The sequence below is a fragment of the Vipera berus genome, assembly GCF_964194415.1.
Source record: "Vipera berus genome assembly, chromosome: 2".
NCBI lineage: Eukaryota > Metazoa > Chordata > Lepidosauria > Squamata > Viperidae > Vipera > Vipera berus.
The window spans coordinates 235,788,962-235,801,709 of record NC_138203.1 but is presented as its reverse complement, the minus strand read 5'-3'; the positions used below and the strand labels follow the sequence as shown (position 1 = coordinate 235,801,709).

Sequence of the window (12,748 nt, the reverse complement as noted above, 5' to 3'; positions counted from 1 at the left end):
AACTCTACCCCCCCACACACATCCCATTAGTTTCCTTACACTGAGAAAAGGTAATCAAATATTTCCAAATGTCAGGATGGTGCATGCCAGCCTTGCATCTCAGGCAAGGGCTATATAGTGGCTAACATCTGTTTAACATTATTCAGAGGAAAACTCCAAAGTGGCTCTTTTTGAAGTTCACTAGAGCCAGCCTGGGGTTCTTGACAATCTGCCAAACAATAAAATCCTTTTCATGTAAATGTTGTACTTTGATTAAAAAAAATATGCTTGCTTCTGGCTCTTTCCAAATTTTATGTTTTTGGATTAAATCTATGCGTATTTACTCAGAAATAAATCCAGCTGCTTTCCAATAGTAAGTTGTCTTCTTCATTCAACTACTGTAGTAAATTCTGTCACATGACTTTCACCCTATCTTTTCCTACTGAGTGTCTTTTGAGAGTGTTACTGAATTTAAAATCAAGGTTTGTGTAAAATTAACTTGTTAGAAGCCAAACCTAAACTGTGCTTCTCTATTTCTCTCATCAATATTTCACAACTGATATCCATATTTCACAAGTAATAGCCTCAGATATTGCCTATTTTTTAACCGTTTAAGATGCTTTAAAAATAGGCAGTATCTGAGGCTATTACTTGTGAACTATGGATATTATCCCGATGTCTTCGGCCATGCTCATATCCACTGTCCTGAATTTACATCTAGAAAATGTTGGAGGGCATACAGTATTAGAATTCTACGTAGAGCTTTGCAGTGCTTTTTTCAAAAAAAAAAAAAGGTGACAGAACTCTCATCTTGTTAATCTTTTATTTATATAATTTTATTTATATATTTATTTATATAATTAAAAATATATATTCAATTCTTAACATAAATTTAATTTATTGTATTTAAGGCAAATGTTCATAGTAAATTCCAAAGTTTTGTCCAATTCTCATCCAACAAATCTTTGAGATTTGAGCCAAGTTTAATTCATAATTGCCTTTAGGTTTTTCATGTTTTTGGCTTAGATGAAGTAATGCATCTTTCAGGCATTCACCAAATAAACTAGAATTTGTTGTGAGCATCTCCTTAAATACAAACAGCTAATAAGCCGGACCTACCTATATTAGCAACCACATTATTAATAGCTTGTACATACCATTTTAAAGATATGATCACATTGGTTCAAGTGAATGAGATGCTCCTTATAACGCAAAATGCATGCTATTGATTCATCCCTGCCAAAATAGTTATTTTCATCAGCGCCTGACCTTCGCTCCTTCCGCCGCGATCTAAAGACGTATCTTTTTGAACAAGCTGGCCTGGCCTGATGGGAGGGGGTTGGGTTTTTATTACTTTTAAATGCGTTTTAATCTATTTAAGAGTTCTGGGCACTTGTTTAATCTTTTTTAATTTTTGTATTCTGTCTTTTTAACATGTATTGCCCTGTTCACCGCCCTGAGTCCTTCGGGAGAAGGGCGGTATACAAATAAAATTAATATAATAATATAATATAATATGATGAACTTAGAACACTAGGTTCTGTTTTATCAAATTTGTCATGAAGACAGCATAGTAGGCTGCCATAGGGGTGAAAAATTGTGGGATAGCTCCTCCATGTTTATATACTGCAGGTGGGTATAGTAAAGATGAAATATTTTTTTTTGTCTACTTGGAAAATGATGTGTTGCACGTTAATAGAGGAGACAACTTTTGCATATATAGTATGACAAATATTGAGTTCCTTTTGGAAGGACTAGCAGTGGGAGATAATAGATGTCTAATACAAGTGCATATGCTGCCTTCAACATATATGTGTTTAATTGATGGAGTCATGTTACTGACAAGATAATGAATTGCAAAGAAATTGTTATTAATACGTAAGTTAAACATTTTGTTTCTATTTCTTTACAACTGCTGATAAAAAATGGCCTGGCTATGTTCAAATTATACACACAAGAGAACAGGCTTAGGTGAAGGGGAAAGTGTTACAATTCAATCTATTTATGAATATGAATGAATATGTCCATAATTGCCCAGTGTATTTTAACAATGATACAGAACTGTGCTATGAGGAGCTTACAACTTACATGTCTTATTCTTGGGGAATTAATGACAGAAAGAAAATGGATTGAAAAAAGTAGATGCGAGTTATTTGAGGAGGGTTTCTTTGCCACTGCGTTTTCTCCTTCTGACTTGTGGTCAGCCTGGCTGACACGAGGTGAGCACAAGGCAGGCGTGCACATGTTTTCCATACTTTGGTGCCAGGCTCTCCATGCTGCAGCGTGGCATGGAGAACCTGGCTGACATGGGTGTGCACATGGACCCCATGAGGTGGGAGTGCACATGCTGCCCGGCTTTTTCGGCAGGGCAGAATTAAGTGCTGCTCCCCACCTCCCACTCCTGGTCCTCTCTTACTTACAACTAGGAGATGGTGTAGTTGGGCAGCAGGGAGGGGTGCAAAGTTCCTGCCAACTTTCCTTCATTGCAAACAACTTGCATGTGCAACGTTTGCCGGCCAGGTCTTTTGGCACACTCAGCAGCAATTCCTATTAGCTTTCAAAAGCCAATAGAGGGAGTAGCACAGTTTGTGCAAAAGTTGAAAAAAATCCATCAAAAAAAAGGTGCCGAAACTCCATTCTGAGCGTTCTATGAGAAAAAAAGCTCTGGAGCTTTGGCTGTATTTGAAAATAAAGGTATTTCCTGTTTTAAAACAAGAGAGCAGCGAACTTGCAGTAGCACATACTACAGTGCCAAAGCTTCTTTCTAACAAAATTGAAAAGTACAAAGTTGTTGTTGTTAGTTGCGAAGTCATGTCTGACCCATCGCGACCCCATGGACAACATTCCTCCAGGCCTTCCTGTCCTCCACCATCTTCTGGAGTCCATTTAGGCTCACGCCTACTGCTTCAGTGACTCCATCCAGCCACCTCATTCTCTGTCGTCCCCTTCTTCTCTTGCCCTCAACCTTTCCCAGCATAGGCTCTTCTCCAGTGAGTCCTTCCTTCTCATTAGGTGGCCAAAGTATTTGACTTTCAACTTCAGGATCTGGCCTTCTAAAGATCAGTCAGGGTTGATCTCCTGTAGGACTGACCGGTTTGATCGCCTTGCCGTCCAAGGGACTCGCAGGAGGTACTTTATTAGTAGTAAGAATTTTAGTGTGACTGAGCTTGAGAAATGTGATATAATCCAGTTATTTTTTTCCTTAATACAGTTAATACAGTAAAAAGTGAGAGAAAAATTCTAACACAAGAACCATGGTGGCACAATGGTTAGAATGCAGTATTGCAGGATAATTCTGCTGTCTTCCAGCAGAAGTTCAGTCCAGCTCAAGGTTGACTCAGCCTTTAATCCTTCTGAGGTCAGTAAAATGAGGACCCAGATTGTTGGGGGCAACATGCTGACTCTGTAAACGCTTAGAGAGTGATGTAAAGCACTTTGAATCGGTATATACAGTTAGTCTAAGTGCTAATGCTATACAATGAGGAAGAATCTTATACTTATTAATGTGACCTATTAACAAAGTTACTCAAGGCTTAACTTTACATTTCTCTTAACCAAAGCATGAATACACCTCACTATCATTTTTAAGGGACATATCTTGGTTTTATTCCCAAACTGCTATGGAAACACCCCTGAAGTCATTTTTAATTGATCTGTCATTAAAATGTATTTTCTGTCACCATTTAAACAAACTTGGTTGTCAAGAGCGGGATCTGTCCAGCTCATACAATACAGGCATTTCAAGTTTGCTGTGGGCATGTCCTCCCTGTCCAATCACTATTCTTTGTGGCCATTTTGGCTTGTGCTACCTTTTTGTTTTCTGACGTGAGAAGATTCCATAAGGAAATTTATGGAAGAAAATTTAGTCCATCGTGAATACTGCCTTTACTCATTTTATCCTTGCATTTAGACTTTAATTCTGCTTTGCCTGAATTAAGTTTCAGCTTGTTTCTGACATCCAGTCCATCACAATCCAGTTCAGGACTTTCACTGTCATCCTATATTCTGACAAATAGAACTGGATAGATTAAGTATTGATATTGTATTTCAAATCATAGGCCTGTCATGGTTCCGACAGACAGAGATGAATAAGGCAGAACTCCGAGGCTTGCAAATTCCTCAAAGAACATGTTTATTAGTTACAAAGTATCTGCACGGCAAAAGTGAAATGAAGTCTGGAGATATACAACAATTCCCCAATACAAAGTTTAAAAATCCCATCCCCAAGGCTATGCAAACAACTACGTTCCCCAATACATCTTCTTGGCGGGCTTTTTATGCAACACCCAGCCTGCAGTCTTGGGAGCAACAGATGACCTTGGTTCCCACGGGATAAAAGTTTATTTAGAATAGCAAAGCACCTGGCAAAACCCCTTCCCTCCATTCTATGTGTCAACCAAAAATGAATAGGGAAAATGGCTACAGCCATGCTCACTTGTAGAGTTGACATGGACTACCTCTCCTAATTATTTTATGGGGATGTTAAACACACTGAAAATGGGATGTGAAACTCCACAGTGAGAAAGAGCTTAATTTATTGGTCCAATAGAGCCACTTCAGGAACTCATACACAAGACAAAATTGGAATCTGTACAAAATAGAAGAGTGAAATTTCTATTCCCGATTTTGCAATATATCTTTAGGAAAGTAGTATATTACCTATTTACCTGTGCTTTGAAATCTTAAAAAGATACAACTGGAATTTCCATCCAGACTGTTATAGATGTCAGTGCTTTATTAAGCAATCAGTATTTGAGTGCATGCACTTGTGAAACTATTTGGAAGGTGAGAACCAGTTTTGCACAATCTGTATAGTCATCTGGTAGCCTTTCATGGGAATTTGTTCCTAGTTATTGTTGAAGGGACCTTCTGTTTGTCTCTAGCTTTTCTTGGCAGGGCAATGCAACATAAAGATGTATGGTTTGAAATCCTTTTGACAGAAGGGGAAATACAACATTGAAGGAAGGAAGGAAGGAAGGAAGGAAGGAAGGAAGGAAGGAAGGAAGGAAGGAAGGAAGGAAGGAAGGAAGGAAGGAAGGAAGGAAGGAAGAGAAACATTTACCTATGGTAATCTAAATAAGGTTGTGGTCAACATTATTCTGTATCCTTTGATCTTCCTTTTCTTTCAAAAGAAAGCAAATACTTGTAACTGTCCCCCCCTCCCCTTCTTACCAGTAGATAAGGTACTGGTGAGAATTCCCAAAAGCTTAGACTAGCTTCCACAGTTTTCATAAAGCTACTGGGATGCTTATGAATTGCCTGAGAAGCTTCCTTTGCCGATAAAATTATCTAATTACCAGTGCTTGGTTTAGAAGCTCCCTGTTGTAAATTCCTAATAGTAGCATAAAAACTAAGGATAACATTATTATTTCATTCATCCATCTTGCTGTGCTGCACAGCATGAAGAAAGGTCCAAATGCTGCTGCAATAATCTCAGATTGTTCAAAAGTTAATTTAAAATATACAGAAAAAAAGGTTATGACCTGTTAATTTGAACTAGGTATCATCTTCCTTTAAAAATATTTGCAAAGTATGATCTAAAGTATAAAAGGCTGACTTTTCTTAACAGATTCAATAGGATGCACCTAGTTCAATCAGAGTTTGTACAATACAAAAGCAGTGGCAGTTATTACAGACTAAACTGGAGAAGGTCAAGGAAGCATCAGTAGCACAGTATTATGAACAAAATCAAGAAACAGAAATCAGGCAAACAGGAAAAAGAAACAGTAATCTGCAAAATATGTCATGAACAAGGGAAGCAGAGATATCCCAACAAAAGCTTTATTACAATGCTCTAGCTAATATTTTGATCAAGAAGCTGAACATATTATCTACCGTATTTTCCGGCGTATAAGACGACTGGGCGTATAAGACGACCCCCTACTTTTCCTGTTAAATTATAGGGTTTGGGCTAGCGTTAGTACCCTTTTTTTATATGTGCCACGATGTTGCTAAAATAAAAGAGGTAAACTTCGTGACCTTCCCAGCCTGTGCATAAAACAGAAATGAAAAGTCTTAAGCCTTTCCGTTCCCAAATACCAAGGTTTCCCCCGAGTTTTGTGCGGTTAAATAAACGGCATTTGCGTATTAATGTTTCTCCATGGAGCACAAAATTCACCTGAATTAAGGAAAGTGGGGAGCTAAAGAATCTGGGGCTACAGGGAATGCCTCTGGCATGACGGGCAACCCTGGGAAACACGAGGACTGTAACAGCACCGTCAGTTCGCACAATCTGATCCAGAAAGCGCCCGGAGGCTCCTTCGTTACTTCTAACGGAACATCTCCACGCCCACGTCCTGCCCGCCTCGCCTTTTAAACCCCGCCCCCTTTTCCCCTGTAACGTTTCCCTGCTCTGCCTGCTCTGTGATTTGCCCAGCTTTGCTCCTTCCCCGCCAAAGGGGGGCCTCGCCTTCTTTCCTTTGAGCTCTCTCGCTTGGTGCGCTGCTGCTCTCAGTTCTGCACTCCGTGACCGGGCAAGCGATTCTTCTGGTCGGCGCGGGTCAGGCGGTGCCTCGGCAGGAGCAAAGGTGCTCCCTTCCTACTGTCGAGCGGCGCGCCTCTGGGGACCGCCTACCCCTCCTCTCGGGGACCTGACAGCCAGCATTGGAAGCGCCAGCATGGCCAGTCCTAGAGAGAGCAATGGTGGCGGCCTCTTAACCCTCCATCACCCGTTCACCATCGGCCGCTTAACCACGGGTTGCCATCACCTACCTCCATTCACACAGCAATCCCACCGTCCAGCAGAAAAGAGAAAAGATCAGAGAGGTGAATAGTATTTTCCGGCATATAAGACGACTTGGCGTATAAGACGACCCCCAACTTTTGAGAAGATTTTCATGGGTTAAAAAGTCATTTTATACGCCGGAAAATACGGTATCTCCTCTTCAGATAAAAAGACAGCTAAATATTTCCACTCATGTTTTCATTTTAATTCCAGTTAATTCTCCCAACCACAATAAGAATAAATTCATTTATATAAACAGTAATGAAAAAATTACATAAAGAATACACAATAATGATGAAAATATTTATATAAATCCTGCTACTATACACTGAGTGCTCTTCAAAATGGCCTTGCTGTCTTCATAGTAATCAAGTTCAATATTTAATTTTCAACAACTATACAGGTGTCTCCAAGTGCTCACAAGTAAATGGCCACTCCTAGTTGTTCCTAAATATACAATAATCAGATTATATTGTGGCTTAGGCCATGGGGATTAAATTTAACTCTCAGGACCAATACCCACCAATATGCACTGATAGATTTAATTCTCAAAAAATTTGTCACACTTTGTTTTTAAACCATGTAAACCTTAGCACTTATTCCAGTACTTCATTGGTTGTGAAAGACTCCTGCACAAACACCATTAAAATGAAATGATGGTTACAAGCTACCAGAGGTTTGATGGTATGGGGGAGAAATGTAGCGAAGGGTTATAATCTTGAAGTTATAATCCTCTGTGTGGGTGCAGAGATTTCTGTTGCCAGCAATAGAAAGAGAAAAGGTTATTTTAAAAATATATTTTATGTATTTTAATCTAAAGAAAGTAATCATAACATTTTTTTTAAAAAAAAAATTATTCCTATCTTTCTATCCTATCAAAATGAGAGAAACTCCTAAAATTATCTGCCCAGAAAGGATACATGGAGCTATTTATTTATTTGACTTGCATGGCAGAACCACAACTCTGACTATATAAAACTATAGACAATGAGGGACTTCTCTAACGTAGCATAATTGTGATCAATCTGATTACAAGCTGGCAAGCTAAATTCAATCCATCAAAGGTGCTTTCTGTGTAAAATTCTTTACCTACTATGACAATGGCAAAGATTCCTAGGAAATATGATGTAGCTTGAGAAAACTGTAGTAAAGAGAGAACAAAGTAACATTTATGATATAAATGATATAATCTTCTAAAATAAAACACTATCTACTTTTGAAAATAAACAAAATTAAGAGGGATGGAGTAACTCAATGGAGGGAGATGAAAGAATATTGAAAGGGATTTAATTAAGGAAAAAAGGAAAGGTAAAAAATATAATCTTTCTAGTAGTTGCATTGAATTTCAAGAACCAAATTTTATACAACAGTCAGACTCATAACAAAGGCCTTTAGGTCCTCCTGTGCTGCCCCATTGTCAGTGTGTGTGTGTGTGTGTGTGTGTGTGTGTGTGTGTGTGTTCCTGGGAGATATGAGTGAAGAGATCAGGAGTGTATGCCAATAGTATATATTTCCAAAACTAAGGTCATCCTAAGCTGCCCAGGTAAAGCAAGCGGGCCTCTATACTGGGTAGCAGCAATAGATGAACATGTTGTAGTCAGAGGATCACTTTAGTGACAATGGCAAATTCTGTAATTTAGGAAATGGTAAGCCACTCCTGTACTTTTAACAAGAAAATTATATAGATATAAAATATAAAATGATTGACAATTTAGTTCCAGATGATGAGCTCTTCAGGTCAGATGGCACTCAACAGCTACTGAGGAAGAGCTGAGGATTTCTTCAAGGTCTAATGGTATTTATGACATGACTAGATTAAAGCCTTCTAGTTGCTGATGTTGCTATAATGGGGGAAAAAATCCAAAGCTGCAAAGACAGAATTATAGTAGTAACCTGGAACATAAAATGTATGACCTTTGGTGAGATGGGCAGCATGCAAGTTTAACAGACAAACAAACAAACATGGGAAAGCTCAACATAGTAAAAGATGAAAGGAAACTACCAGTGGTGGGATTCAAATATGTGAACAGCCGGTTCTCTCTATGGATGCCGCTTCCGAACGTCCTTTCTGGGCCTGGGCAACAAAAAATTAGCTACCGATTCTGCCAAAGTGGTGCGAACTGGCTGAATCCCACCACTGGAAACTACTGATATTTTAAGGATCAGCAAATTGTGAAGGATTGGGATTGGACACTTCAGTCAGAAGTTCACACTATTTATGAAAAACAAAGAAGGAACTGCATTGCTTTTATAGTTAGGAATGGATGGTATAGCAAGAATGCTCTTTGACCATAATGTAACCAATGTAATCAAACCAGATAACATTGATTAGACTCTGTGGACTACACTTTAATATGACAATCATTCAAGTGTATGCTACAACTACCTATGCAGAAGAGGAGGTTGGTGAGTTTTATCACCAAGTTCAACTTTGAAACTGAGACTGGAATGCCAAAGTTGGAAACACCAAAAAGGAAAATGTAGTTGGATTGTACGGCTTTGGAAAATGAAATGAAAAAGGAGACCAATTTACCAATTTCTTTTATTCCAATGATTTCTTCACAGCTAACCCTGTTTTCAAGCAACCAAGACAGCACCTGTATATATGAACATCACCAGATGACATATACAGGATTCAAATTGATTATATTATTGCTCAAAGGAAATGGAAGAGCTCAATTAGAGCATGAGAGGCATGGCCAGGTGTTGACTGTGGAAAAGATCACAAAGTGCTTTTTGGCACATAATCTATCAAATTATAACAAAGAGTTGTGTGACAGAGCCAAAAAATAATAACAAAGTAAAATAAAAACTTGAGATTATTCTTTGTATATTGCATATTTCACTTGGAATGCAATTCCTTCAGTGATTATTGTAACCGGTTTGGCTGCTTTAGGAGTTTAAATAAATTCATGAAGAATAAGGCTAATGTAATAATTCCTAACAATATATAAAATAACTGCTAATCTATTACTACCACTATCTGAAGTCCTCTGTCTCTCACTAAGAACCTACAGGCACATGAGGGATATTGCATGGTGAAGTGGGAAAGGCCATTGTTCAATTTCTTACACCCATCAGCTTTTTTCACTCTACTTTCAGAACAACCCTAAACTCATCTTAAAAAGCAGTTCAAACAGTCCCTGATTGGCATTGGGGGGGGGGGATCTGTCATTAAATAAACACACAGAAAGTCATCTTCCTCTTTCTCTCTTGTTTCACATTGAAGCCTGCCATGTGTACTTAGTAGTTATTCACTTCAATCTTTGTTTTTGTGCTAGGATTGATTCAGAGACCTGGCAGGAAACAGCCTGGTTTCAAAGAACTAACCTCCTGCTGCCCCTAGCAGTACAGCCTTGGAGGTTAAAAAAATGATTCAGTCACTTTTGCCTAGGCAACAGCTCCTGCATATCTCCATCAAGGTCATCTTCCTCAATCTCTACAATAACACTCCCACACACAACCCATTTATGTAGATGACACACCTTTGTCATAATAAAAAAGGAACAATGGGAGAAGACACATCAGACAATCAACATCTTTAAAGGAATAACATTCCCAAGAGAAGAAAAAAAAACACAATAATGCCCTACCCATTTATTTATTTATTTAGCTGCCCTTCTCGTGCTTGTAACAGGGTGGTACGAACAATTAAAAATACAAAGCCCAACATTAATAGAATTAAAACAAAAATCTTACAGTTTAAAGAGTTTTTAAAAAAAACATAACAAAAAGACAGAGGAGAATGCATTCTAAATGCAATGCAACCATTTCAAAATCTTTTGATAGGATTGCCAGGCCTGATGGCAGAACCAAGTTTTAAGTATCTTCCAGAAGGGTAATGTGGTTAGGGTCAATATTACTTTGGGGGGAGGATTAATATTCCAGAGCGTGGGTGCCTTCCTGTGTAGCCTCATTAGCAGATGAAACAAAGGCAAACTGGACACCCAAGACTTTTGGTAGCGCAATATTGGAAGAAGGAGGATTTGCCTACTATAGAAGAATGGAGTTTAAAAGTTTCGAACCTGGCAGAAATGGCAAAAATTTCAGCATATTTGAAAGACCATTCGCAACAAAGATATATCTTGGAATGGAGAAGATGGATTGATTTTATTCAGAATAAATATGGGACCAAAAAGTTTCATTTAGCATTTGAATAAGTAGTAGATTTATAAGATTTATTATTATTTAGTTATTTTTAAGGAGAGTTAAAGTTCAATAGGATTTTAAAGTGTTATTATAGTTAGTTAGCTTATTATAGTTTAAGATTGTTAGGGTTAATAAATACCCTGTATTACGCTCTGGGAAGTCAGGGGGAGGAGGGGGAGGGAGGGGAAATTGGGCGGGGGTGGGGTGGGTTTTATGTTTATAATGTTTTTGTAAAACTTTTTAATAAATAAATAAAAAAAAGAAACAAAGGCAAACTGGACACCCAAGTTTATTGAAAAACAAGTCATACTAACCAAGTGCTTCACAACAAAACAGCAACCCAACTTACTACATGAGAAGCTGCATAAAAACATTACTCAAACAAGTACAAACATTCTGCAATAATTCAAAATGCCCAAAAAAGGAAACGGACCATTTATACAATATTTTCCAACACGACAGATAACTGTGCAGCTTCATCTAAAAAATTTTTGACTACCTAATCCACTGCGACTCAACAAGTACAACCTATAAAAAGGACAATACTCCCATATATCAAAACATCTCTGAGACAACCAATAGACTACACAATTGTAGCACAAAACCTACAAAATTCCTCTAAAAGAACAAAGGACCCAGTAATCAAGAAGAAAAAATAGGCGTCATCTTTCTACAATATACAGTATAGGAACTGTAATAGACACTATGCAGAAACCCGGGTAAAAAACTGGCAGACTGCATCCAACATCATCTAGCAGTCAGAAGGTATGATGAAAACTCTTAAGCATGGCTTGTTATTACGGGATAAGATGAAGGAAGCATCATTTGAATTCAGGACAAAAAAAGAGGCTACTAGGTTATATATTTGCCATGATTAGCAAAAAGTGGCAAAAGGACCTCAGTGTCTGTTTGAGTACCTCCTTTGGCTGCTTCTCATGGCACTTTACATTTTCATATTTAAAGACCTAGTAAGGAATGCAGCCATATACAACAAGTAATCTAGGACTCTGTAAGGGAACTCCATGGAAGGGAGAAAGTGATAGCTTAATCACAATGAAATTCATTAATACAATTTCATTAAAACTACCGTATTCTGATTTTTAGAAAAGAAAAACAGGGTAAAATGTATCTTGTTCATATTTCCAGTGATCTCATGGTAGCTGAAAGGTGTTTAGAGCATATGGACTCATCGTTCAGCTGCCTGACAACTTGCATTCTTTGAGTTTCTTTTTATGACGCCCACAGATTTTTAAATTTCATCTCTGTATAAAGTGGTGAAGGCAACATAATATCAAGCAGTGCCCACACCTGCAATTTTAGAGTGGGGTAAACAAACGTTTGGTGTCAGAGACAATAATGAATAAATTGTGAAGCTATATTACACATATGAGTCTAAAACATTTGATATTTTTCCAGCTGGATTTTGCTAATGAGTAGCAAATGGGGGTGGGTGGGGGTGGGCTGAATTGTTTTTACTGTACTTTAGAACTTAATACTCCATTTTCCATGTGGTTTCTTGCACAAAATGCTGAGAAACCAAGTTTGCCAATTTTCAGCAGTCGTGGCCAGATAGGAATACAGGTAGGCCTCAACTTAAAACTAGAATTTTCATTGCTAATCATGACGGTTAAGTGAGTGGCACCCGATTTTCTTATGATTGTTAAGTGAACCACTGCAGTTGTTAAGTGAATTGGGATTAATTCATTGACTTAACTTGTCAGAAGCCAGCCGGACAGGTCACAAATTGTAATTTTTTGCAACCATTGTAAATTCACGCTGGTTACCAAGCACCCGAACGTTGAACATATCATCATGGGGATGCTATGCTCTTAACTATGAGGAGTGATTGTAAGTCACTTTTTTCAGAACTGTAATTTGGAATGGCTACTAAAGAAA

General features: G+C 38.1%; 1 protein-coding gene across 1 annotated transcript in view; it reads right to left on the bottom strand.

Moving 5' to 3' along the window:
* The window catches only part of MGLL (monoglyceride lipase), a 114,442-nt gene that overhangs the window by 60,736 nt on the left and 40,958 nt on the right, over positions 1–12,748 (bottom strand). The window lies entirely within an intron of this gene.